Source organism: Choloepus didactylus, chromosome 1 (assembly GCF_015220235.1).
Source record: "Choloepus didactylus isolate mChoDid1 chromosome 1, mChoDid1.pri, whole genome shotgun sequence".
NCBI classification, from domain to species: Eukaryota; Metazoa; Chordata; class Mammalia; order Pilosa; family Megalonychidae; genus Choloepus; species Choloepus didactylus.
In genome coordinates, this window is record NC_051307.1 from 232,323,380 (window position 1) to 232,349,868 (window position 26,489).

The window sequence follows — 26,489 nt, forward strand, 5'->3', positions numbered from 1 at the left end:
ACTGTTTGAGTCAAATCCATTTGCATATTTCCCGTCAGAGAAAGTGGTTCTATAGTTTGTGGAATGATATACTTATTCTGAATATGGTGGTGATTTCCAAGACAGGTATCCTTTGACATTTTTAAATAAGTGAGTGGGTTACCTTATTAATTGCTTACCTGTGTTGATGTCCTTTAATCATAGATTCAAAGAATTATAAAATTCTATGTAATTATATAAGAAATTTTAGAGGATTTTGCCAGTGTTTCTAAACCAGTAGGTAGAAATAGACTAGATTTTTTCAAATTGCATGCCTGAACCCCGACTGCCTCTTTCTGTGCAGATTGGGCATTTGTTTTTGAAAACTCTGCCTCCCCAGTTATAGTGATAAGTTTCTCTCCCCTCTACCTGAAAGGCATGATTTACAAGGCATATATACATAATTGTGTTATGGGGATTTCAAAATTTCAGATGTGAGTCAAGTGGGAATTCAACCAAAACCTCCTTGAAGTGTGTTTGGGTGGAATTTAGAGACTGAACCAGGAGAAATGCATGTATCCATATCCTGGATGCTGCAACAATGGAGGAATGGGTTGATATCTGATATTGTTTATGGTCTTTTCTATTCTTTTCTAGCTCAGTGAATAAATCCACCATTCATCTTATGGAGCCAGCCAAAATTTTAATTCATCTTTGATACCCCCAGTGGGTAGCTTCCCATTGCGTTTGGGGTAAAGAGCAACATCCTCTTTGTGGCTCTTATGTACCTGCCTTTCTTTCAAGCCTCTCCTTTGTAATGCTTATTTGAGGAATTTATTACCTTTTAAAAGTCTGCTCAAATGTCGCTTTCTTAGTAAACCGTAATATTAACACTGTATTCATAATTACAATTGCCTACTGCCATGATTAAATCACCCTTACTCTTCTGCACTTTTTCTTTTATTCCTCTAGCGATTATCTCCGCCGAAGTATTCTGCATCTGTCTCAGCATCGTAGAGTATAAACTAAAAAAGGACAGGGATTATGTCCATTTATGTTCACTGATCTAACATAAATGTCTACAATAGTGCTTTATACTTAGTAGGCTCCTACTGCCTATTTGCTGAATGAATGAATATTGAACAAATGAATATTTTTATGTTCTTTTCATTATTATTTACTATTTTGCTTTTTTAGACTAAAATGCATATTGATAGGGAACATGGTTTGTTGCTTGTTTTTTTGTTTGTTTGTTTTATTTTGTTTGATTTGCTCAGTATTGTATCCCCAGTGTCTAGCAAATAATAGTCATAGAATACATATATTAAAAGTTTTATTGAGGTGAAATTCACGTAACATAAAAGTAACCATTTTAAAGTGAACGGTTCAGCAACATTCAATACATTCACAATGTTGTGCAACTACCACCTCTATCTAGTTCCACAACCTTTTCATCACCCCAAAAGGAAACCTGGCACCCATGAAGCAGTTAATCCCCATTAAGATGAACCAAGCAAAGAACTTGAACAATTTTAATGTTCACATATCATAAAATTTGCATTCTTGTCCTGATAGAAGTTCAAAGCTGAAGTGATGCTGATATGATTTCCATTAAATAATTTCCTATGGCAGGTGATGATTGGGAAACATGCTAAATAATCAAGTTCATGTAGTTGTAATATTTACAATACAGCAGCTGGCCAAGTTATGTAAGTATAGAAATATATTTTTGTTGTAGGAATTAAAACCAGCATCTAATTACTTTGTGCCGTTTGGTTTAGATTAGAACAATTTCATTTCATTTAAATAACCAATCATTATGGGGTTTTTTGTGTGTAAATGATGATAAAGGCTCTGGTAATAAGGGTTTATGTTCCCCCTTAGAATAGGAAAGTTTCATAAATGCAGTTATTTTCACATTAATTTTTTGTTACACCCTCAGGAGGTAGGGGTGGTAATGACAATCACTTGCAAAGCCTCATTTATTTATTTATTTATTTTTATTGAGGACATATGCTTCTGAGATTTAAAACTTAAAAGACTAAAGCAGTATTATGATAGAGACATAATTGTTTTTTTAATGCTTGCTGGATGCAGAAAAATATATTAATCATATGAAGAGTTTTCAAAACAATGTTTTTGTGAAATAAGTCAACTTAGAGACTGAAGATAATTATGACTGGAAATAATGTGATATGATACAGGATCTAAATGGCCATAAAATATATCTAATTTATATATTTTCCTTGTTTAGTGTAGGATATAACGTACAAATGCTAGTAAAAGTTGACTGCCCTTGTCATGTATGCATCTTTCAAAAACCCTAAATCACAAATATAGTTGAAATTTGACACCCCGGTCAAATCCTTTTTGTCTTCTTAAAAAAAGAATTTAAAAAATAACAGAATATTTCTAAGGTAAATGTACTGTCTTTTCAGACTGACTGGCTTTCAGAGCCTGGCCAGAAATGTTTTATCTCATTAGTTCTGGAAAAGGAAAACTGGCAGAAAATGGTAGAAGGAGCAGTTGAGGGGGAGACAGCAGATCTGTGTTCTAGGCTCTAGGGGGCTGTAATAAATTATTTGACCTTGCAAATCACTTTACTTCCAATTTCCTTCCCCCACTCCCCCCACTCTTAGTTTATAAGGTAGGGACAAAGGCTTGGTATAGATCAGTCAATCTCAAGATTTCCTCAGAGGTTCTTTTTCTTTTTATTTATTTTTTATTTTTTTTATTTTTTTTTATTTTTATTAAATTCAGTTTTATGGAAATACATTCACACACCATACAACCATCCATGATATACAATCCACTGTCCACAGTATGATAACATAGTTATGCATTCATCACCACAATCTATCTCTGAACATTTTCCTTACATCAGAAAGAACCAGAACAAGAATAAAAAATAAAAGTGAAAAAAGAACACCCAAATCATCCCCCCATCCCACCCCATTTGTCCTCTAGTTTTTATCCCCATTCCTCCACTCATCCATACACTAGATAAAGGGGGTGTGATCCACAAGGTTCCTCAGAGGTTCTTTTCTGCTAGGATATCCAGTGCTTACAGATATAGGAGGTAGTGTTGCTCTTAAGTGACTTCAGAGAAGCTGTGACCCAGGCCCAGGATGGACTGAGAATAGAACAGTCTCACCAAGCGTAGTAACTGGTTAAAAAGTCAGGGATGAATGGAATGATTACCCTACATAAAACTGTTTTTTCCTCTGTAAAATCAAGGACTGCTCTTTGCTACTTCCCAGAAATGTTGTGAGTTTCAAATGGAATAAAGTATATCGAAGTGTTTTATAAACGCTGAAAGCCAAGCTAAGAATTAGACAATATGGACGTCATGATTATATGTTAAACATTCTTTAGAATGGGTCCATTATATAGTATCTGCTTGATATCTTGAAGCAAGTTTTGTTTTTTGTCTACCTCACTCTCTACTCAACAATCCAATTTTTATAATTAGGCAAATTCTCAAGTGTATAAGCATGGTATAAGCATGTATTAAGTGTGCCAGTGGATTCTAAAGAGGGCTTTGATGTTTGGTAGTAGAAGTGACAAAAATAATAAATGGTATCTAAAACAAATATTAAGTTGTGCTTTTAAAGTCCCTATGCTCATATTTGGACAGATAGCTTAAATGTGAATGTGATATGGGGAAGCATTTTAAAGAATTTCAGTTCTAGGAAAGCTCTTTAAAGGTCATTCTAATTAAGACAATGTTTTTGAACCAATATAAAGTAGTTACTATTATTGGAAATTCATTGCAACAGCACAGGATGACATTTCACTTACAGTTTAAACTTTTTATGGTTAATTTGGAAGGCAAAAATGATCTTTTTTGAGGTTCCTGATCTCTGACTGAAATGACATTTTAATCAATAATAATGATTTTTTGCTATGATTGGGAGAACTTCTGCTGTCCAGAATACATGGCACAAATAACTAAACAGTTCTATTTTCAAACCCCTAAAGGAAAGTGTTCTTTTGTAATACAAGTGCCAATCTAATTCAGTAAAGGCAAATTGCCTCCTTAGGTATAAGATGATGTTCATGGGCATTTATTCACAATGTTCTATCCAAAGACCATGGGATAAATTGGCTTGTCAGGGAAATTCATCCCTGGCTTCCAGATAGAGCTTCAAATAGTGCAGGTAAGCTGTATGGGGAAGGAAGTTCACCAGCCCCCTTAGAAACCTTCCATGGTGAAGTTTAACTGTAATACCTAGGAAGTTGTCCTTTCCCTTGATATCACATCCACTGTTCATATTAAAAGCTTAAATTAAAGATGTTACCCTTTCATGAGATTGCTAATAAATGATCTAAACTTACCCCATGTTTTTCACAGGGTAGTCACTTGGGTGTCATTTGCATTATCACTAACTGGAAATCTCCAGAGCTCTTGCTCATTTGTCTCAGATGTTTGCATAAAGTAGGGACATCACACTTTCCTGATGGATCTGCCTAAACTGGAGAGACTTATTTGAAAGAACAAGGCTCTGCTTCTGCTGAGAAATAATTATTAGAGGCATTAAAATATTTATGTTTTAGTCATTAAGCATGATTGACCATGAGGAAATTAAAAAGTCTTGAACACTGAAACTGTCATAAATACAGAAAATATAAATGAATGTTTAAATTTTTATTTAATGATGAAATGGAAGAAAAATTACATTATTTGTCCTCTGCAATACTAATCAAGTATAACTTGTTGAAATATTGATTAAATAAAAGAGAAAAGGATTAATGACTTTTTCAAAATGCTAGCCCTATATTTAGATATAATTTTGCATTTTATGCCATAATCTACTACTTATTTTAACCAATTCATAATACTTGGTTATTGTTACACTGAATAATACACTTTAAAACACTGAGAAGTCCATTTGACCGTATGCACATAATGTGATCTATTGGAAACGTCATTGTGCAAACCTGTTCCAGTCAACAAAGGTTTTATGAGACTGCCTATTCAGTTTGAAATTAATCAGCAAGTTGATGACAGTAGAAGACAGTTTCTAGTGTTTCTAAATATATGGCCTGGCTTTGCCACAAAACAGAAATTGCTACCTATACTTTTTTTCTGGGGTATTATTTTGTCATCAAAGGGTGTCTTTAGAGAACTGATTTAGAAAGATATTCAGCTTTGCTGAAACTCCGTTGAGTTTATTTTTCTGTCATATATCACAAGTCATCATAGCTTTTCCACCCACTTCTTTTCTTTTTCTTTCTTCTTTATCTTCATTATTTAGACTGAAGGAGATGGGTCATTTTGAAGATAGAAAGGATATCATGGTGGCCTTATTCTCTTCAGGACCTTTCAGTACTTAATATTATGACTGCCTTAGCTTCTCTGGTGAAAAAAGCCAGATAGATACATCAGTTGTGTTTTAGATCCTGTTCTCCTTTTTTCTAGAGATATAGGAGGCAGATGATTGCCTAAACACAAAACTCCTGCCAATTGTTGAAAGGCACTGTGGCTGGGGCAGAATTCAACTCATCTTCCCAGGTGTCTGCCCTGTTCAGAACATCTCCAAACTAAATTGATTCTTCTTTGCTTTCTTTTTTATCAGTCTTCAATCACTGTTTTTATATCACAAAGTGTCCCCTGGTTTATGTGACTGCCCACATTTCATAAGTGAGAGGACACATGATAAAAACCTGAGAATAGCATCATAAATCATCCATGCCTCTGAATTGCTTGGAAATGTTAAATGCCTTGGTTTTGGTCCAGATGTTCAACTAGCCACTTTCATACCAGCATGACATTCATCAGTTGAAAAATAAGAACAGCTGCTCTGCAAAACCTCTACTGTTTGCTTTTAGTTCAATATTTGGTATATTTTCCTTTCTTCTCTTACCTTGTCATTTATTGAAGCATGAAAAGATGCCCTACTTACAGGGCAGCTATTTCCTACTACACATGAAAGATAAAGAAATCTGAGATAAACACCCACTCTTCAGTTACTGGTGACCACAGAGTGTTAATTGCTGAATAAAGTCATGGAGTCCCATGACTGTGTTGTGGGACTCTACTACAAACTTAAAAACATGGATAAATCATGCATCCGACAGAAAACATTTTGATACATTGCATTGTTCCTACTGAACTACTTAATTGAAATAGAATCATTCTTCTGATTTATTCCCTACTTTGAATCAGAAAGTTTATCTGTTTCATGTTCTAACTGAATGCCTTGTAAAGTGCTTGGAGAACTCAGAGGGGAGTAAGTGACATGCCCAAAACTATACAGCCAGACAGCAACCCAGCCAGGACAGAGTCTCTTTTGCACGTCAGTACTTTTTCTAATGCCCTATAAGATTTAAGGTCAATAAAGGAATAAACCTCAGTTTTACCTTATGCACAGTATAAACCAAGTACCCTACAACTGGTCTTGCTGGAAAGAAATGTTTAGATTTGCATTTAGGATTCCCTTAATAACAAGTTATTTGCTTGCCAAGGATTTGATTCAGAATAATAGGTTACATTTATCTCAGTGTCTGTTTTCCCTATCTCTTCTTCAATGAGCAGAAATATTTAAAGCAGTTTTTAATTTCTAAAGAATAAGAATACTTGATGCTGTGAAAGGGCTTGGACAGAGCAATGCAATGAGAGGTACTTGACAAAGGAAAAGCATGCATACCTTGGAACTTGAAACCCACTCTTCATCACACGTGGAAACAAAGAAGGATTGGGAATACAAAATATTGGGAGTAAGAACACCTGGATTCTCTGTTCTGTCTGTGACTTACGTGATCACAAGTCAGGCACTAAGTTTTTGTGTTCTCAGATTCTGATTGTTAAGTCAGTGAATGCTAAGACCCTTCACAGCGCCCACGGATAAGTTTGTTTCTATTTCTTTACATTCTTGGAAATATTAAGTATTGGGATTAGGAACTCAAGGAACCTACATTGCTCCTTCATGTAAGATCATTGATTCATTTTTCCAGGCTCTAGGCTAAATTCTAAAAGAACAGGGATGAGTACAGCATATCTCTGTGTTTGAGCCCAGCCTGATAAAGGAGATAGACAGATGTACGTTAACTATGTGAGAGCAGGTGAATGGCAAGGATGGTTGATCAGGATTGAGTAGTGGCCAACCTCAGCTCTGTCGTTTACTAGCTCTGTGATTTTGGGCAATTTGCTTAATTTCCATGCCTGAGTTTCTTTGTGTATAAAATGGAATAACAATAGGATATACTTCTTAGGATTTTTGAGAGGATTAAATGAGACAGTGTATGTAAAGCATATAAAACAATATCTGATACATAGTTAGTGCCCAATAAATATTAGTGGTGATGATGATGATGATGAGTGTTTTAGGATCCACACAAAAGGGTACATTACCTTTCACTTTTGAGCAGGAGCAGCCATGAGCAAGGCTTTAAAGAGTTGGTGGTGTTTTAAGTAGGCTCTGAAGTCTAAATACTTGCAAATGACCAGGTGTTTTTTTTTGAGATAAAAATAAGTGTTTTGCATGCATTTAGTAGTCCAAAGTTGTCACTGATAGTTAGGTCTTCCTACCTTGAGGATTCCAATCTCCCAATTTCCATGTTTTCTCTGTTTTTGTATAATTTTGTGGAGGTGGCATTTTTATTTAAAAAATAGTATGGTTAACATTTGACACGCTTTAATATTCTGTTTTCATTGTTTGCTTCCTGCATTCACCTTGCATGTCTCCTGACCATGTTTTAAAGCCTTGTCCATCAATGTACAGCTGAATTAATTCAGGTATCAGCTGAATTAAAACAAAAAGAAAATGGCAGAGAGCTCTGCTCTTCTCATTCTGTTTCCAGTTATTCTATCCAGTGAACTTTTTTCACATGAAGGTGTTATTGGTGTTTCTAATAGCTTCACTCTCTGATAGGAAGCAAATGGGTTGCATTGCACAGTCTGTAATATATATGCCATTTTGAGCTGTGCTTCATTATACAGAGTATTAATAGAATGATGACTGTACCTGCAAGCCATGGTCTTCCTCTTTCTCTGTCTCCTTCACCCACACATAGGCTGTTAAGTCTCCAAAGGATGTGTTATTCTCGTGCACGTTTAAAACTTGCCTCTCTGGAAATAGGATCTCTTCACAGAAAAGGTCAGGCAGGTTTCATTGTCTTTGCACACTAATTTCAGATTTCAGTTACCTTAATAATAAAAAAGCTTCTCTAGAGTTAAAAAGAAAGTAAAACTGAAGCTGTCCAGAATATTTGTAGTATGTAAGCTTGCATAAAATATTTTTTAAAAGCAAATAGAATGCCATTGTAAAGATTTCTTTTTCTAAAAGAATGGATTAGTAGAAAAATGGGATTCCACAAACTGTTGTTGTCATATCATCATGTGTCTTTTTTAGTTATCTATATGAAATGGGGTAGTTATAGGCTCTTTCATTATTTTGAATATGTATAGTGATAGTGGAAAATATGGGCACCACAATGCTATTTTGGTCTTGAATTCCTTGATTACTCATTGCACTAATTAGGAGAAGCTAAATGGATGCAACTAATGCACCCAAGATGCATTGGGATCAATAAAATAGAAGTTTATTGTTCAGGCTCATACCAGTTGTGCCGGTTTGAATGTATTGTGTCCCCCAGAGGAAGCCATATTCCTTGATGCAATCTTGTGGGGCAGATGTTTTGGGGCTGATTAGATTGGAATCCTTTGAGTGTTTCTGTGGATATGTGCCCCGCCCAACTGTGGGTGATGACTCTGATTGGATAATTTCCATGGAGGTATTGGCCCGCTCTTTCAGGGTGGGTCTGAATTAAATTTCTGGAGCACTATATGAGATCGACAGAAGGCGCAAGCTGCTACAGCCAAGAGGGACACTTTGAAGAAAGCACAGTAGCTGCAGATGAGAGACAGTTTGAAGATGGCTGTTGAAAGCAGACTCTTGCTCCGGGGAAGCTAAGAGAGGACAAATACCCCAAATGCAACTAAGAGTGACATTTTTGAGGAACTGCAGCCTAGAGAGGAACGTCCTGGGAGAAAGCCATTTTGAAACCAGAACTTTGGAGCAGATGCCAGCCATGTGCCTTCCCAGCTAACAGAGGTTTTCCAGACACCATTGGCCATCCTCCAGTGAAGGTACCTGATTGCTGATTTACCTTGGACACTTTATGGCCTTAAGACCGTAACTGTGTAACCAAATAAACCCCCTTTATAAAAGCCAATCCATTTCTGGTGTTTTGCATTCTGGCAGCATTAGCAAACTAGAACATCAGTCCAGAGTGGTTCCACGTTCAGAAGTGGAGAGTTGGGGTATTTGTGTGATCCACACAGTAATTCAGGGATTCAGGCAGATGAGGGTTCTGCTTCTTTACACAGGTACATTCCAGTATGATTCCAGACATCACCGTACCCTTCAGAAGGCTGAGGGAAATTGCCTGGAGCAGCTTGTGAGAAGTTTTGTAGGATAAGTTTGGATGTGACACATCTTAGTTCTGTTTACATTGCTTAGAATTTAGCCACATGGCTTTTCTTGGCCATGCATGGGAGACTGAGAAGTGTAGTCTAACTTAGCAACCTGGAAGAAGGAAAATGGATTTTGGTGGGCAGGTAGCAACATCTCCTAGACTCACCATTTATTCATTATTCGGCAGTTCTTTGGAAGCAGCCTATTTCTACTGGGTAGTGTACTGTTTATCATTTCATTGGCCTTCCCCTGGTGCTTCAGAGAAACAACTAATCAATTTATATCTTGCACAAGAGAAATGAGACTTAAGGTCCAAATAAAGCTTTAGGGAACTAAAGGATAAGCCCAGCCCTATCGTTTTCTTATTTATTTTGTTTTAGTTTTTTTATTTTTTCTTTTGTCAGAAGGAAATAATTGCAAACATTTCTGATAGTGGCATTATTGTTTTTCTGCCCTGACTTCTATGTTAATCTTAGTAAGAGGATCTTATTTTATGTTGTTAGTAGTGTTTTGTAAGAATACATCCCCTTATTATTTGTATTAGAAGGAAGGAAAGATTATACCATAGTTCCATAACTTTTCATTATAAGGCACTTGACTCAATCACCATACATACATAAACAATTTTCCTTTTCATCGTAATGTAGGTTAAATGGGGATTCGTTCAACGTTTGTGCTTTTTGTACTTCCTATTTATTTCTTATAGCACATTTTATTATTCAATGAGGTATGATATTTGGTCATGTAAATAGGATCATGGAATAACTGCAAGTAACAGAGGAGTGAGGTTTCTCTGATAACAGATTTATAGTACATCTTTTTTTCTTTTCTTTTCCTTTCTTTTTTTTCTTTAAGCTTCACCTCTCCAGACGGTTATCATTATAGGTAAATTCTTTAAAAAATATGCAACTCTGCTCATTATACAGGGAAAGCCACAAGGTTATGAATTCGGGGTTCTGTTCGCACTTGCTACCTATGGATACTACCATGGATAATTAATTTTATTAATGTGGTTAACATCAGTGTCCTAATCTAAAACCCTGAGGGTGTTACAATCAGAGCTATCAAGGAACTCCTTCAGCTACAAAAATTCTGAGTCTCTTAACTACTTTGTAGGTATCGATTGGTGGTTAGGGGCATCACATAGATGCTTATAAAATATGTTGGGGGCATATCGTACATTGTTAGAGCTATATACTTGGAATTACACGGCTGGGGTTTGAATCTGTTGTCTATACTTTATTCTGTTGTGTGACCTTTGGAGCATCATATAACCTGCTCTATGCTACAGTTTCCTCATTAGGTTAAAAATAGTGTGTTATATCAACCTCATAAAGTTTTAATGTAAATTGAATTAGATAATATCTGCCTCATAGTATAATCTCTAAAAAAAGTTGATCATTTAAAATAAAAATGTCATTCCCTTTTCCTGGTCCATTGTGTGTTTACAGAAGTTAGGGAAAATGGGACAAGAATTTTCTAAAGCAGTCTTTCATTTTTATGTGCAGTTTGGTGTTAGCAGTGTATCTCAACCCTGATGGTGACATTAGGGTTTGCTATGTGAGTCAGTCTCTTAGTCCCAGGGATTTGTTTTTCTCTTTTCAATATTTAAGTCATTTGGATAAAATATAAAATAGCACTTAGATCATATGTCGTAGATTGGAAGCAGGAAATAGTGGAAGAAAATGAATGAGTCTATTTTACATTTATATAGCCCTGTGGAACAGGTAAGGTTTGGTATTAATTTGAACAGTAACAATGCTTACCACTATTGCAGCACCCTGCATTTTCAGAACATTTTGCTAACTTTAATTAGTTTATCTGAACACCACTTCTGTGAATAAGTAAATGTACCCACTTTATAACTCAGGCAATCTAACAAAATGTCCAATTTACTTAAGTCACTTACTATATTGACTATTACTGAATTAAGTATGCCATATTTGATATGCTTATTATGCACACTTTGTGGTTTTTATTTTTCCTGTTTTTATTTTATTTGATGTTAGATTGAATATTTTACTCTCTTGTGAGTTTAGTAGCCATACCTGCGAAATGGGATACCTAAAAGACTCTAAAAAAAATGAAGAAGGGCATACTATACATTCCTTTCTAGCTTCAAAGATTACTGTTTTGTGATTTATGGATTAGTTTGTTTACAATTGATAAGCTCCGATATGTATCTTGTGTTTTCTCTCTTCTGAATTCAGTACTATGGTATTCTGTTGTTCCAAGTTTCAGTTATTTCAGGATTTTAAAATCTTTGCCTTCTTCTTCTTTTCTGGGGAGCAATAGATCCTGACATTTACTTTATCATAGTTTGTTTCTTATCCTACATTTTCCTTCTCAGAACTGTATATAGAACATTAAGCTTGGGAATCAGATCAGGCTTGTTCCTCTTCACCTGTCTCTCACTTAGATCTCACTAGTTGGGAGACCTTGGGAACAAAGTTTTAACTCTTAAAGCTATACTTTTCTATAAAATGAGATTAGTAAATCTGAATTCCCATGGTTGATGTGAGAATCACATGACAAAGATATGTAAAAGTGCTTAGAAGCGTGACCTAGCACATAATGCATGATAGTTTCTGCCTTCCAAGTCTAGGTTAAGATGGAAACCTAAAGACTTTGAGATTGATTTTCTCCCAATGAAATAAATATTTGGGAATGATCTGTAAATCATCTCTGTTCTTTAGAATAGGGTTGACTGTAGTACTGTTTGCTTATATAAATCAAGAAATATGTATTCCTTATAAAATATTGCATATATTGAAAATTTTTAATTACGCTCATTGGTGATAATCAGAAAACACCGTAGGAGGATATCTTTTGCCAGTACATTGAAATTTTCCCAGGGAGGGGTAGGTTCTGAGACCAAATTATCTCTTAAGATTTGTCTAAAATTTGTAAAAATATAATATCAAACTAGCATGAAATTTTATTGTTTTTTCTAATTCATGTGACAAAGGTAGTGCAAACGAGTACACAAAGCCTGTTTCACTCATACATAGTAAATAATTTTGATTTGCTTATGAACATAGGGTTTTTGGCTCCCTGATTTCTGCTAGAGAATGTTATACCCAGAGCACTCTACAGCTTTATATAAAAACTACCCAATTATATACCTTAATGACATTTTGTCCCATGTTCATTTGTTAGTCTGCATTTAGATTACTCATCATTGGCATTTTTAAGATTAATTTTTTAATTGGAGAAGTTTTAGGTTTACAGAAAAATCGTAACAAACACAGCATTTCCATATATCCCCCCATGGTTGACACTTTGCTTTAGTGTGATACCTTTGTTACAATTGATGAAAGAATATTAAAATTGTACTGTTAACTCCCTTCCCATCAGCCTTTGGATAAATGTGAGTGATAGTAATAACTTTAGTCCATAGATTACCTTAGGTATATTTTTCCTATATACCGCCCTATTATTAACACCTTGCATTAGTATGGTATATTGGTATAATTCATGAAAGAACATTTTTATAATTTTATTAATTATAACCCATCATGTACAATAGGGTTCACTGGGCAATACAGTCCTAGGTTTTATGTTTTAATATTTATTCTAGTAACTACATATGACCTAAGATTTCCCTTTTTAACCACATTGACATTATAATTCAGTGATCTTAATTATACTCACAATAATGTGCTACCATAACACCATCCATTTCCAAAACTTTACAATCAACCTAAATAGAAACTTTGTGCAAATTAATCATTAACTCTCGATTCTCTACCTCCGACCCAACCCCTGTTAACCTGTATTCTAAATTTTAACTCTATGAATTTCCCTGTTCTAATGATTTCAAATCAGCGAGATCATACAATTTTTGTCCTTTTGTTTCTGGCTTATTTCACCCAGCATAATGTCTTCAAGGTTTATCCATGTTGTAGCATGTATCAGGACTTCATTCTTTTTAAAGCTGAATAATATTCCATTGAATGTATATATCCTATTTTGTTTATTGAGTCATCGGTTGATGGATACTTGGATTGCTTCCATCTTTCGGCATTTGTGAATAATGCTGCCCTGAGCATTGATGTGCAACTATCTGTTCAAGTCCCTGCTTTCAATACTTTTACCAGAATTATTTTTAAGTCTAAGCCCACAATCAGTAAAAAGGGAACACTTTTTAAGAAATACACCATAGTCCCTATATTGCACTTCTATTCATTAAAGTAACTGGTTATTTGTGTTTGAAAGAGTGTTGTAGTAGGAACAAAAATAAGGAACGCTTCTTTTTGCCTCGAGATCAGGCTTTTCTAAAATGTGTGTTGTTAAACACCAATGCTATGAGTTATTTATTGGTGTGAAGTGCAAGAAGAGTAGCATCATCTGACAGAACTAAGAAATGCTGGGTTAAAAGCAAGGTAGACAGTTCCATTGACTATTGGAACCTTTAATATGACTGGCATTAATTTTGAAATTCCAAGAGGGAAATATATTATATAGCATTTCCCAGATTTATGTGTTCACAGGTCCTATCTCATAGGATGTTTTCTAAGAGACATTGTTCGAAAAAAAAATCTTACTCAGTTACCATGCTGGCATGTGAATCCTTTTTATAATATCCCTGCTGCATATTTATCCAACCAACCACTGTTTAGATATCATCAGTAATATATAACCATATATATGATGATGAAAATGATAATGACAGTAGCTGAATTGCGCCTTCTATGTGCTTTCTTGGTGAAGTTTCATGTACAAACAGGTTTAATCCTTCCACTACCCTATGAAGTAGGGTTGAGGAAGCGGAGGCCTAGAAGGGTACAGAAAATTGCTCCAAGTAACAGAGCAGAGATGAGCTGGTTTTTGATCCTAGCAAATCTTGTCAGGAGTTTTGATGAAATTAATCACAACACTAATCTCTCCCTCTCTTTCTCTCTCTCTCTGTTTTTCTTTCTGTCTTTTTTTCTTTCTTTGTCTTCCTTCCTTCCTTCTCCTTTCCTCCCTTCTTCATTTCCCCCCCTCTTCCCTCCCCTCCCCGCCCTCTGCTTCCCATCAGCCTTTGGATAAATGCAAGTGATAGTAACAGCTTAATAAATGAAAGTGTATTCAAATCCCTAATTCACCAAGTGGAAAAGCTGTTTATCTTCTGTGAGAGCTGGTTTCTTCATCTATAGAATGAGAATAATAGGGTTGTTGGGAGGGTCAGATAAGACAATACATTAAGCTTATATCCTGGCCCCTGCCACATGATAAGTGCTCAATAAACATTAGCTACTCTCATTATTCATCATCATTAACCAAAAAAAAAATTGTTGAAAAGCCTGACACAGGCTCCAGAAAACTGACTGACCTGCATAAGTTCTGTAAGAATCCTGAGTTAAGATGCTCTGGTCCAGTAGGGGTAGGCTTCCACAAAAGTTATTTCTTGCCTGTTCCTAAGTCATGTTATTATTCAGGTACGTAAATACATCTATTAGATTAAATTGGGGGGAGAAAGCAAGGAAATTTTTCTTAACTATTTAAATTTAATTTCATAGATTGCCAAAGAGACATACTTATTCTGCTTATTTTAATGGTTTTATAACACAGTGGACTGGAATATCATGAGTCTGTCCAAAACAAATCTTAAGTCAGATTGAACTGAAACTACCCAGCTGAATCAGTACTTAAAAGTTCTTTTATTGAAGTCTCATTTTCTGCTGTGAGAACCAAACAGTACTCTAACATGTGGCATACTCTAGGCCTAGCATTTCGAGCAGTTCTCAAACACAGATTGCTTTCTGGCTCCCAGATCAGGAATGTCTTGATATTGTCTATGTGTGTGATTTCCACATAATATCTTTGGTATCTGTATGGAAGGACTAAACTTTACCTATCTTCAAGGTCATTTTTGTCTAGCACATTGCCTTAAACAATAGTCTTTTCAAATATATTAGTTCCACAGAGCCTTTTCTAAATTTGCTGGATTTTGAAGTCATTTGGTTCACAAGCCATTGTTGCTACTACTGCCTTCAATCCAGATCCTCATTTTATCTCTTGCTTGGGCTAATTCCTTGCATCGTTGGTTGTTCCACCTTTGTGTGGTGGCAACAGAGGGGCCAGGTGGTAATCTTGTGGTATTGAGGTGTACAATTCATTGTATTTATCTGTGGGCCTATTTTAGTGTAACCACTTCAGACAACAAAGAATGTTTTCACCATCTGGGCCCAGTTCATCTAAATAGCAATATCCCAGAATGGTAAATAGTCTGATTTTTTTTAATTAGTTTAAATTATTGTTTGTAAAATGTGTTCATGTTGCATTTAAAATAGTTGTTGGATGAGTCGTTTGTATTTTAGCATTAATTTTTGGAAAAGTTTATTTAAGAGGAACAGTGAGCTTTTCACATCCTTGAAGCTAGAAGATTTCTGACACATGAAAGTTGCAAAGGTAGTTCTGTTAGCGAAAAAAGTGATGACTAAGGGTATATTTCCTCTTTAGGAATAAAAGTGAAACTTACTTCAACAAATTATTCATAAAATATTATGTACTCCTTTCAAAAATGTTTTGAGATGGTTTATAACTAAAACACATAAATTAGATAAAGAGAAATTGAAAACTCCAAAATTACGTTGAGTATATGAGATAATGCCCATGAGAATTTGACATAACATGTAGGTTCAACTGATTATTCAACTTAGAGATTACGTCTTTATAGTTGGTAGGCAAGGGAGAAAAAGAATAAAATTTGTGCAAATCTTAAACACATAGCAAAACTATGAATCTCTCCCGTTTTCATTCTTTTTGGAAGGGTACCTGAAGGGAAGGAAATTGAATCTAGAGCCTTGAACTTGTGAACCTTATGGTATAACTTGACTTCAAGTATCAGTTATTACATTCTGCCATGGTAATAAATTAATGTTCATTTTGCATGTCATCTTGAGTTATTCAAATTCATAAACCCTATTGTATTAAATACACATTAATATAAATGAATGAAATATTTTTAAAAGATCTCTAATTCTATTAAAATTATTTAGAAGTGTTGACGAGGATATGGAAAAACTGCAATCCATGTGCATTTCTTTCTGGTGGGCATATAAAGTGGTGCAGCTGCTATGGGGAACAGTTTGGTGATTCCTTAAAAAGTTAAACATTGAATTGCCATATGACCCAGCAATTCATTTCCTAGGTATATACCCAAGAAAGTGAAAGCAGGGACTCAACTAGATACTTGTACACCGATGTTCACAGCAGCATTATTCGTAAGAGCCAAAAGGTAGAATTCATCAGATGATTGGATAAACAAAATTTGGTAAGTACATCCATTAAAAAAAAAAAAAAAGAATGAAGTTTTGTTACTTGCTATATCTTGCATGAACCTTGAAAACATATGTTAAGTCAAATAAGCCACAAACAAAAGGACAAATATTGTATGATCCCACCCATATGACATTTTTAGAATAATAAAATTTACTGAGACAGAAAGTAGACCAGAGGTTATCAGGTACTCAGGGGATGGAGAAGGGACAGCAACACTTTGATGAGTGCAGGGTTTCTGTTTTGGGTGATGAAAATGTTTTGGTAATTGGATGGTGTTGATGGTAGCACAACATTGTAAATGCAATTAATGCCACTGAAAGGTACACTCAAATTGTAAAATGGCAAATTTTATGTTATTATTTATTGTCATATTAAAAAATAAAATATTAACTAGATGTGACAGAGTCCGTTCTTTTGTTATATATTTCTTAAAATGCTTTGATCATCCAAGAACTGTCACTCAACAGTCAGTGAAAGTAAAGTCTATGGGGAGCAGATTCCAAATAATTTTGATATTGTGTTAACCTAATGAGTTACTTTCATTATTCTCAAGTCCAATGCCAATATTTATTCACAGTAAAAATAATCAAATTTAAAAATAAAATTGGCATAGGGTTTAGCCACTACTGCGGTGTTATATTTTATTAAATGTAATATGATCTATCTGTTGTTTTATTTGTCTTGATTATGATGTTATATAATAAATAATAATGGTACCCTCTTCTGTCTTAACATAATTGTTTTTTTATTTACTAAGAAATTTTGCTAAATTATTAGTTGATCGTTTAATTGATGAAGGACATTTAAAAAATGGAGAGAATATTTGAAAATTATAAAACTTAATTACAAGAAATTTAATTATCATAAACCTAAAGGTAGATGTCTGGATGGCTTTCCACTTCTGTTTTTTATTTTCAAGCTCTTTTCAAGAAGCAAAATATCAAAGGATGCTTTCTTGTTTTGTTTTGCTGTTTTTCCTGCAAGAGTGGCAATACTAGTTTTAAGGCATACACTTCCATTATTCTTCACTATTTCTTATGTTCCACCCATTATACCTGAACTATGTGTATCATCATAAGATAGAAAACAAAGAGCTGGTCTTTTCAAGAACAAAGTGTGAACGAAATTGATTTAAAAATTGCACTGTGCCATGCACGAAACCATGAGGTTCTGGAAGAGTGCAGCCTACTTCTCTGAAAACATGATTAAAATAGTATTTAGTATCTACCATTTTTTATTTCCATGTAATGAATTAATTAAGTGTGATTTTGGGAAAGACTTTTATTCCAAATTTAGTCAGAAGGGTCAATTAAGAATATATAACATTAGACAATATATGTATTTGTAAACAATCATTTATTTTCTCTCTGCAAAAGGTGTTTAAAATCGAGGGGTAAATGCTGTGAGAGCCAAAACAAAATGCTTTAGATATGTTCGGTTAAAAATATTAGGTATTAATAGGTTAATACACCACTTACAAATGATTGTTCTGTTTCTCATAATTGAATGTTATGAATTTAAAAAAATTATAAGTAGGTATAGCAGAGCTGTTTTTGCTTGGAGCCACTGCAGTGACATTTTCTGCGGATGTTTGGCTGATGTTTGGCACACAATGAAGCAAGTAGATGAGCACATGCTGGCTTCTCTTCCTCTACTCTTGCCACATCCTATACTTCATTATTCAAAGAGCAACTAGGTGATTTCACAACCCTGCTGACTCTCAGAATAAAATCCAAACACCATGCTGTGACCTGCATAGTTTTGACATGATTGGAAACCTTTCCAGCCAATCTGACTTGAACTCCTACCCCTTATTCCTGCCTGTTGACATTGTGTTTCCCTCTGTCAAGAATAGTCTTTCTATTGCTGGAGTCTTCTCACTATTTCATTTTCTGAGTATGTATTTACCTCCTTGGAGAGTTCTTGCCCCAACCATCTTCACTAAATTCTCCCTACTCTACTACTATTCACCTTGTTTTATTTTCTCAGTGGCTCTTACTACTATGGGAATTTAACTAGTTATTTATTTGTTCATATGTTCTTCCTTTCCTTCCTTCACTCCCTCCTTCTCTCCTGCCCTTCCTCCTTCCCTGTCTTCCCTATTCCCTTTAATTTCCTTTTATTAACTAGAATACACATTTCATGAGAGAATGGGCATGATCTATTTCCTTCATTGATACATGTCCATTGCCTAACAGGGTAACCGGAATGTACATGGTTCCTGGCTTATGACAGTAACACAATACATATTTTTTAAGTGAAATGATAGCTGCATCAACCATTACAGTGATCCAGTTTGATTTGTATTATTGGGAGTCACTGCTTGGGCTACAGTGATTCAATATACTATTGACTCTTGCTTAGAAGCCCGGCTTTTCCTAAACATAGAACAGAACTGTGGGGGCTGATGGTGTGAGCAAGTACAGACCACTTGGGTTAATAATGTTTTATTAACATTATTTGATTAATTGATTACATGTACTTCTGACAGTAATGTTAACTAACACTTCAAATTCTTCATCCTTCCCCCCACCCACATGATTTTTGAAATGCTGTGGGTTAGATAAGATGTTCTCCTGCCAAGAATGCTTTGCCACTTCTGATAATATGGGTTGATCAAAAAAAATGCCCAAATATGTGCGATAACCTTGCAGAGAATCTTGCATCCTGGCTGGCTCTCTACCACCCCAATGGCACTTAGCTACATACACTTATTGATTCTTATTCATACACATTCATTCTCTCTCTCTTTATCTGCCTGCCTCCATTCTACCTTGAGTTTGCATCTTTATTGCATTAATTACCAAGGACCAAATGCCAGAAAACCATTGGAATTACTGGGCATTTGACAGAGGCTACCTATATGTTGGGGAAAATAAATCCCCAACTTTCCAGATAACTACTTAACTTTATCCATTTCTCATTCCATTATTATCACCTGATTATCAGTATTGCCCATAAAAATAATTGTTTCAGGCAAGAATCATCAATAGATGCTAAAAGGAGTATGTAAATGTTTGAGGGGCAAAAATCTAGTCACATAGTCTCAAAGTATCTCCTCAATGATAATTATTAATTACAAAGCGAAAGATGGAAACTTCACAGTGGAGAAAACTGACAATCACCACATTAGTCAAGTGATCAAAGTTAACCCTGCCATTAATGGGACAGAACATCATGTGCATCCTGATGAGCGGCAGTGAGAAGAACACAGCTTCAATTCTATGGTATCCTGGCAAGAGATTCATGAAAGAATCTAATCATGAGGAAACAGCAGACCACCTGAATTCTACAACATAATTGGTCTGAAATTTTTTTTTTTTTAAAAGTCAAGGACCTGATCCCCAGATTGTAAGTTCCTACAGCGGTCAACTCTATTCCTGAATTGCAATGCCAATCTCTAAACTTTGAGATACTAATCCCTTAGTGTATAACCTGATTGGTCTCTGGAACAGTGAGTATCTCTGAGACACCTGAAACTCAGAGCTAGAGCTCAGCAGATATGCATGTCAGTATTAGTGTATACAGCAACTGTTAAAAAAAAGCTGAAAAAGAGCCCAGACTTCAATTAGTGATATGAATGAAGCAGATCTGGTTAAGACTAGGGCAAATCAGGCCAAAGGGTAAAGGTCAAAACTAAGTGTGTTTTAAAACTTCAACTTCCATGTGAGACCAAGGGAAGAGATGTCTATTTGGTGCAGGATCTATATTTTCTAAACAGCATAACTCTACAGTCAGTTTGTTCAAACACCACAATTACATGGAACTTTGAATAGGAAGTGAGATACGGTAGGTTAGTATAGATTAGAGTGAAATAGTGACACATCCCAGAGTAATTTGTGCAGAGAATAAAAAATATATTTACAGGCCCCCCCACCCCCACCCAAGGAGCTGGGGGAAGGTGCACAAGTGTTAGACTTCCTTGCCTGGACTGATGATGATGTTGTCACAAACATTGGGACTGGCGGTTTGATATGCTGAGCCCTCTATCATGGGACTTGCCCTTATGAAGCTCTTTACTGCAAAGGAGAGGCTAAACTTGCGTATAATTGTGCCTAAGAGTCTCCCCCTCAGTACCTCTTTGTTGCTCACATGTGGCCCTCTCTCTCTCTCTGACTGGGCCACCTCAGCAGGTGAACTCACTGCCCTCCCCCCTACGTGGGACCCGACTCCCAGGGGTGTAAATCTCCCTGGCAACGCAGGATATGACTCCCAGGGATGAATCTGGACCCGGCATCGGCATCATGGGACTGAGAATATCTTCTTGACCAAAAAAGGGATGCAAAATGAGACAAAATAAATTTCAGTGGCTGAGAGATTTCAAATGGAGTCGAGAGGTCACTCTGGTGGACATTCTTATGCACTATATAGATAACACCTCTTAGGTTTTAATGTATTGGTATAGCTAGAAATAAATACCTGAAACTACCAAACTCCAACCCAGTAGTCTGGACTCCTGAAGACGATTATATAATAATGTAGATTACAAGGGGTGACAGTGTGATTGTGAAAACCTTGTGGATCACACTTCCTTTATCTAGTGTATGGACGGATGAGTAGAAAAATGGGGATAAAAACTAAATGACAAATAGGGTGGGATGGGGGGGATGGTTTGGGTGTTCTTTTTTTACTTTTATTTTTTATTCTTACTCTGATTCTTTCTGATGTAGGGAAAATGTTCAGAAATAGATTGTGGTGATGAATGCATAACTATATGATCATACTGTGAACAGTTGATTGTATACCATGGATGATTGTATGGTATGTGAATATATTTCAATAAAACTGAATTAAAAAAAAAAGTCAAGGACCTGAAAGACAAAGAAATGTTGAGGAACTGATACAATTAAAGGAGACTAAAGAGATGTCAACTATATGGAATATATGATCTGGGGGTTGTTTTTGCTCTAATGGATATTTTTGGGGCAAATGATGAAATTTGAATAAGGCCAGTGATTTAGATAATAGTACTGCATAAATATTTATATCTAGATTTTGATAGTTTTACTGTGGTTATAAAAGAGAATACCTTGTTTTTAGGAAATATGCCATAAATTATTTATCAATAATAAATATGCTTACAACTTACTGTTAATGGGTTAAAAAAAAAGTGTGTATTTGTGTGAGTGTGTGTGTGTGTGTGTGTGTGTGTGGAGAGAGAGACAGACAGCAACAGAGAGAGATGATAGAAATGATTGAAGAAATGTAGTAAGATGTTAAATTCTGGCAATCTTGGTGACTTTAAGCATACCTTAATCTTTGTATTATTATTGAAAATTTTCTTTAAGTCCAATATTATCAAAATTAAAATTTATGAAAATACATCTAGGCAGTTTCTCTCTCTCTGTCTATATAATCAGAGGACAAAATAATCACAATGAAGTGATTTCAAATACTGATGCCCTAAATAAAACTCTCAAATATGCAGAAGAAAACACAGGGTATAACGTTAAAGTTCTAGTCATTTACAAGCTGAATTGATGTGAAAATAAAAGTTTTATATTGTTCCTATTGAAATGAGTGTAGGCCAGCTAGATAGCTTATGTGTTTTATTTTGAGAATGATATAAAAGTTAAATATTTTCCATGCAGCTGGTGATTGATGAATAATCTAAGTAGGATTCAGAGTTTTTTTCCCTACCAAATGTTGTTTTACTCAAAAAAACAAAACAAAAAATACAGGTTTGTATAATTAGAGTGGTTATGCTAAAGTAATCATGCTGAATATATAATTGAGACTTTATCAAGCCACTTTAATTTCTAAATAATGGTGTTTTACTTATTCTTTATATTGTGAGATTTTGTTTAGAGAGTTGCTAAACCTGAGCCTTCAAATGTATGCCTTTTAAATAGCATTAACTAAGAAAAAGGCATTTCTTCTTCCAGAAGATATATAGTTTTTCAAGTGTGATATAAAATAAGAGGTACAAATCCAAATTCTTAATTGTTATTGTCTAGCTTCAAATTCTAATAGCAAGTGTTCCTTATAGATTTGGAATAGCTGGACTGTAATGTGGCAGCCAGATCTAATTTGTAATTGGCTCAATATTGACCTTCCCTGCCACACTATCTGTGGACACATACTAATGCGATAGAATGGCTAGCATTCGAGGAGCACCTTTGTTTATGGGATTGGATACTTGCTATATCTTCAAATATAATAACCACCATCCAATCCAAAATTACTGAAGCAGAAAAGTGAAACAGAGTGCATAATAAGAATATGTTAGTCATTTAGTGTGTGCTTATTTTAAGCTCATTTGACTCCTTGTTTCCTGATTAAATTCATGCTAGCTCCTTTTATGACCATTTTTTACAATTGCATTATCTAAGCCCTACATAGCTGAGAGTCTTTATCAAATTCAATATATGAAGCCATGACAAACCCTGAGAATCATGGAAATGCTTAAGTGTCTTCATGAAAAATACAATGAAGTACCTGTCCAAAGGACATAGAGCTAGAGGAGTGGAAAATCAATTATACAAACGCAGCTTCCTCACTTCTCTTCCTGCTTCACATCTCAAACTCTACCAACATGCACCCTAAAAAAGTATATATCAGAGTGAACTGAGCCTCATTTTGTTGGATGATATAATAAATAGAGGATGGAGTAGAAATGGATGTTTGTATGTGATGCTGTAGTCAATTAGACTAAAATGTAGATTGAGAGAGAGAATTGGCTACAAAACCATTGTGCTGTACATCTGCATTGCACCAGAAAGAATTTTGAGTTCTTAACTGCTTCTCCCATAAACTGATTATTCAGAATCAAAGACCATCCTAAGCGTAAAACTTGTAGCATCTAGCTTCGTGCCTGAATTTGTGACCTATGGAAGCTTATTAAAAAGATACAGATGAACCACCAGTCTTTGGGAAAGTGAGAATGAAGCTTCTTATAGGCTCTGTGATGGTTAAGTTCATGTGTCCGCTTGGCTAGGCTATGGAGGCCCGTTGTTTGGTCAAGAAAGCACTGGCCTGATGGTTACTGTGGGGGTACTTTGTGCATTTAAATAATTAGTGACTTGACTGCATCTGTGGCTGGTTATATCTACAGTCAACAAAGGAGACTGCCTTCAGCAAAGAGAGAAGTTTCATCCAATCAGTTGAAGGCCTTGAAGGGAGACCTGATGATTTCAGCACTCAGAAACAAAAGTTTATGTCTCTACCTAGCCAATCAGCTTCTCCTGGGAAATTCATGTAAACCTTCATCACAATTCCACTGTCAGTGTACCCTGTAGAATTCAGACTTGCCAATCCACTCAGTCACATGAGTCAATTCCTGTAATAAATCTCTCAATATTCACATATTGATATCAATACCGACATAGCTATAGAGATATCTTTTCAGCTATATTTCTATGAAGAATCGTGAATAATACAGCTCTCAGCCCTCTGGTTAGGTGGGTCAAGTAGGGATAATGGGATTAAGTAGTTGGAATGAGTTTTCATACAGCTCATTTCAGTCAATGTGTTTTCATCATTGTGGCTGTTTTCATAGACCTCAGAATAGAACTGAACCTTCTCCAATTGCACCCTGCCAAATGGAACATTGTTATGGGACTGCAATCCAGAAACATTAAATCCAGTCCTACCAGATTGTTTTTCAGTCTTCCCAAATTCATCTGGCTATCCTTAATAAGAATAAGTTAGTATCGAGGAAGCAAAAGCAAACTTTCACTTTTTCCCATGTGAAGGTGTCTCTTTAGGAAGTCTGTAACCACCTGACCCATCGTAGAGATCTGATGAATGGATGAGGAATCGACTATATAACAATAATGTCTTAGGCTTCGCTTCTCCCTGTCCTTTATGACCTCCAGTACCTCCCATAGACTCTCTGCTTTCCACACCCATATCTATCAGGTCCTGGTCATTAAACATCTCTTCTTGTTTTACCACTTACTGTGCCTTTTTACCATTGGATTATAAATATGTGTCTTCCTGAACAAAGAGACAAAGAGTTGATTTTCTATACCATCTGTTCTCGGAGCTCTTGACCGACCCACCATCTTGCCACAAACTTCTGATGCTCTCTAACTGGTAATAACGTCTGACAGATGCTAATCAGTCGTTCCTTTGTGGTAACTTTCTGTTTTCTCATAGAGCTATATTGCTTATTGTTCCAGTTTGCTAATGCTGCCAGAATGTAAAACACCAGAAATGGATTGGCTGTTATAAAAGGGGGTTTATTTGGTTACATAGTTACAGTCTTAAGCCGTAAAGTATCCAAAGTAACGCATTGACAGTCAGGTACCTTCACTGGAGGATGGCCAATGGCGTCCGGAAAACCTGTTAGCTGGGAAGGCACATGGCTGGTGTCTGCTTGCTCCCAGGTTGCGTTTCAAAATGGCGTTCTCCAAAATGTGTGCATCAGCTTCCAACAGCTGTCTTCAAAATGTCTGTCTCAGCTACAGCTGCTGTGAGCTCCTTCTGTCTGAGCTTTTATAGAGCTCCAGTGAACCAATCAAGGCCCATCCTGAATGGACAGGGCCATGCCTCCATGGAAATTATCCAGTCAGAGTTATCACCTATAGTTGGGTGGGTCATATCTCCATGGACACAACCTAATCCAAAGGTTCCAACTTAATCTACAATAATATGTCTGCCCCTACGAGAATGCATTAAAGAATATGGCTTTTTCTGGGGGACATATATATAAACCGGCACGCTTACATTTCTCTTTCTCTACTCTACCATGCTTACAGAGATAGAAAAGTATAGATATTTTTATTCTTTAGGCAAATACGTACTTAATCACAGTAAATATATGTAAGTATGGATCTACTTAACCCTGTGATGTTGTATAAAGTGCAGTAATAGTGACATTTTCAATCATGTTAACTTCTATTTTCTTATTTTATTCATAATAAACCTTGTGAGGTTTTAAGTAATATCATCATTTTCATTGAAACTCCGAGAAGATAAATGGTAGAATAGGAGAGATCAAGTGAAAGAAAGGAATCCCTATACATCCATTATACCTCTCAAAGAAAATAATGATCAGTTTAAATAGAGCTCACCTTCAGAGAGGATAGTAGGCATCAGAACTGCTGCCACCTCCTGTCAACAGCACTACTCTTGATGAGTCCAGACACATGACACACTAATTACCTCTTTAAGTCTTTATAAAAACCCTAAGAGGTAGGTATTATGCTCATTTGATAAATGAAGAAGACAAGACTTAGGTTTTGGTTATCCGTGGATATTCGAATACCCATTTGTCTTAGTCCAAAGCCAATCACTGGAAGCTAAAGTCGTTGGCTTGGTGAAGAATAGAAGTTTGAAGGGACAGTGTTAATTTATATACAAAGGAAGTTATTTTTGAATATTGAGAGAGACAAAAAGACCAGAGGGTATGACATCATTAAATTGTAATGAAAGGGGCCAATGGAGGCTGGGTATGTAACCTGGATTTAGGTTTAGGAATTCCAAGTTGGCAGCAACAATATCTGAACATAGAAGCAGGTGCTAGGGCCAGCTGAGTGAGAAGCTAATTTTTCATAGAATCATTGTTGGTCATAGTGAGTGTCAAAGACCATTGAGGCTTACACCTATGTGGAAAATCTCTTTTTTGTTTACCACAGACTCAGAGCCCACTTTATTAGCAATTAATGAATATTGAGCCTTATGCCAGAAAGCACATGAAAAAAAGTTTTCAACACCATTAGTTAGAAGAGGAATGAAAAATAAAACCCTATGAGATTCTACATACCTACTAGAATGACTGAAATGAAAGAGATTGACCATAACAGATATTGGTGATGATATGAAGCAACCGGAACCTCACACATTATGGGTACAACTACTAAGGAAAACAGCTTCCTAAAAAAGTTAAAATACATCAAC

General features: G+C 35.6%; 1 protein-coding gene across 4 annotated transcripts in view; it reads left to right on the forward strand.

Annotated features, from left to right (window-relative positions):
• The window catches only part of CNTN4 (contactin 4), an 824,548-nt gene that overhangs the window by 140,801 nt on the left and 657,258 nt on the right, over positions 1 to 26,489 (forward strand). Inside the window, exon 1 of one of the 4 annotated variants that reach the window (XM_037800538.1) lies at positions 16,522 to 16,638. The exons of the other annotated variants lie outside the window; for them this stretch is intronic. The gene's annotated coding sequence lies outside the window, so the exon portion shown is untranslated. Of the gene's footprint in view, positions 1 to 16,521; positions 16,639 to 26,489 lie in introns of those variants that run through there. 4 annotated transcript variants of the gene reach the window in all.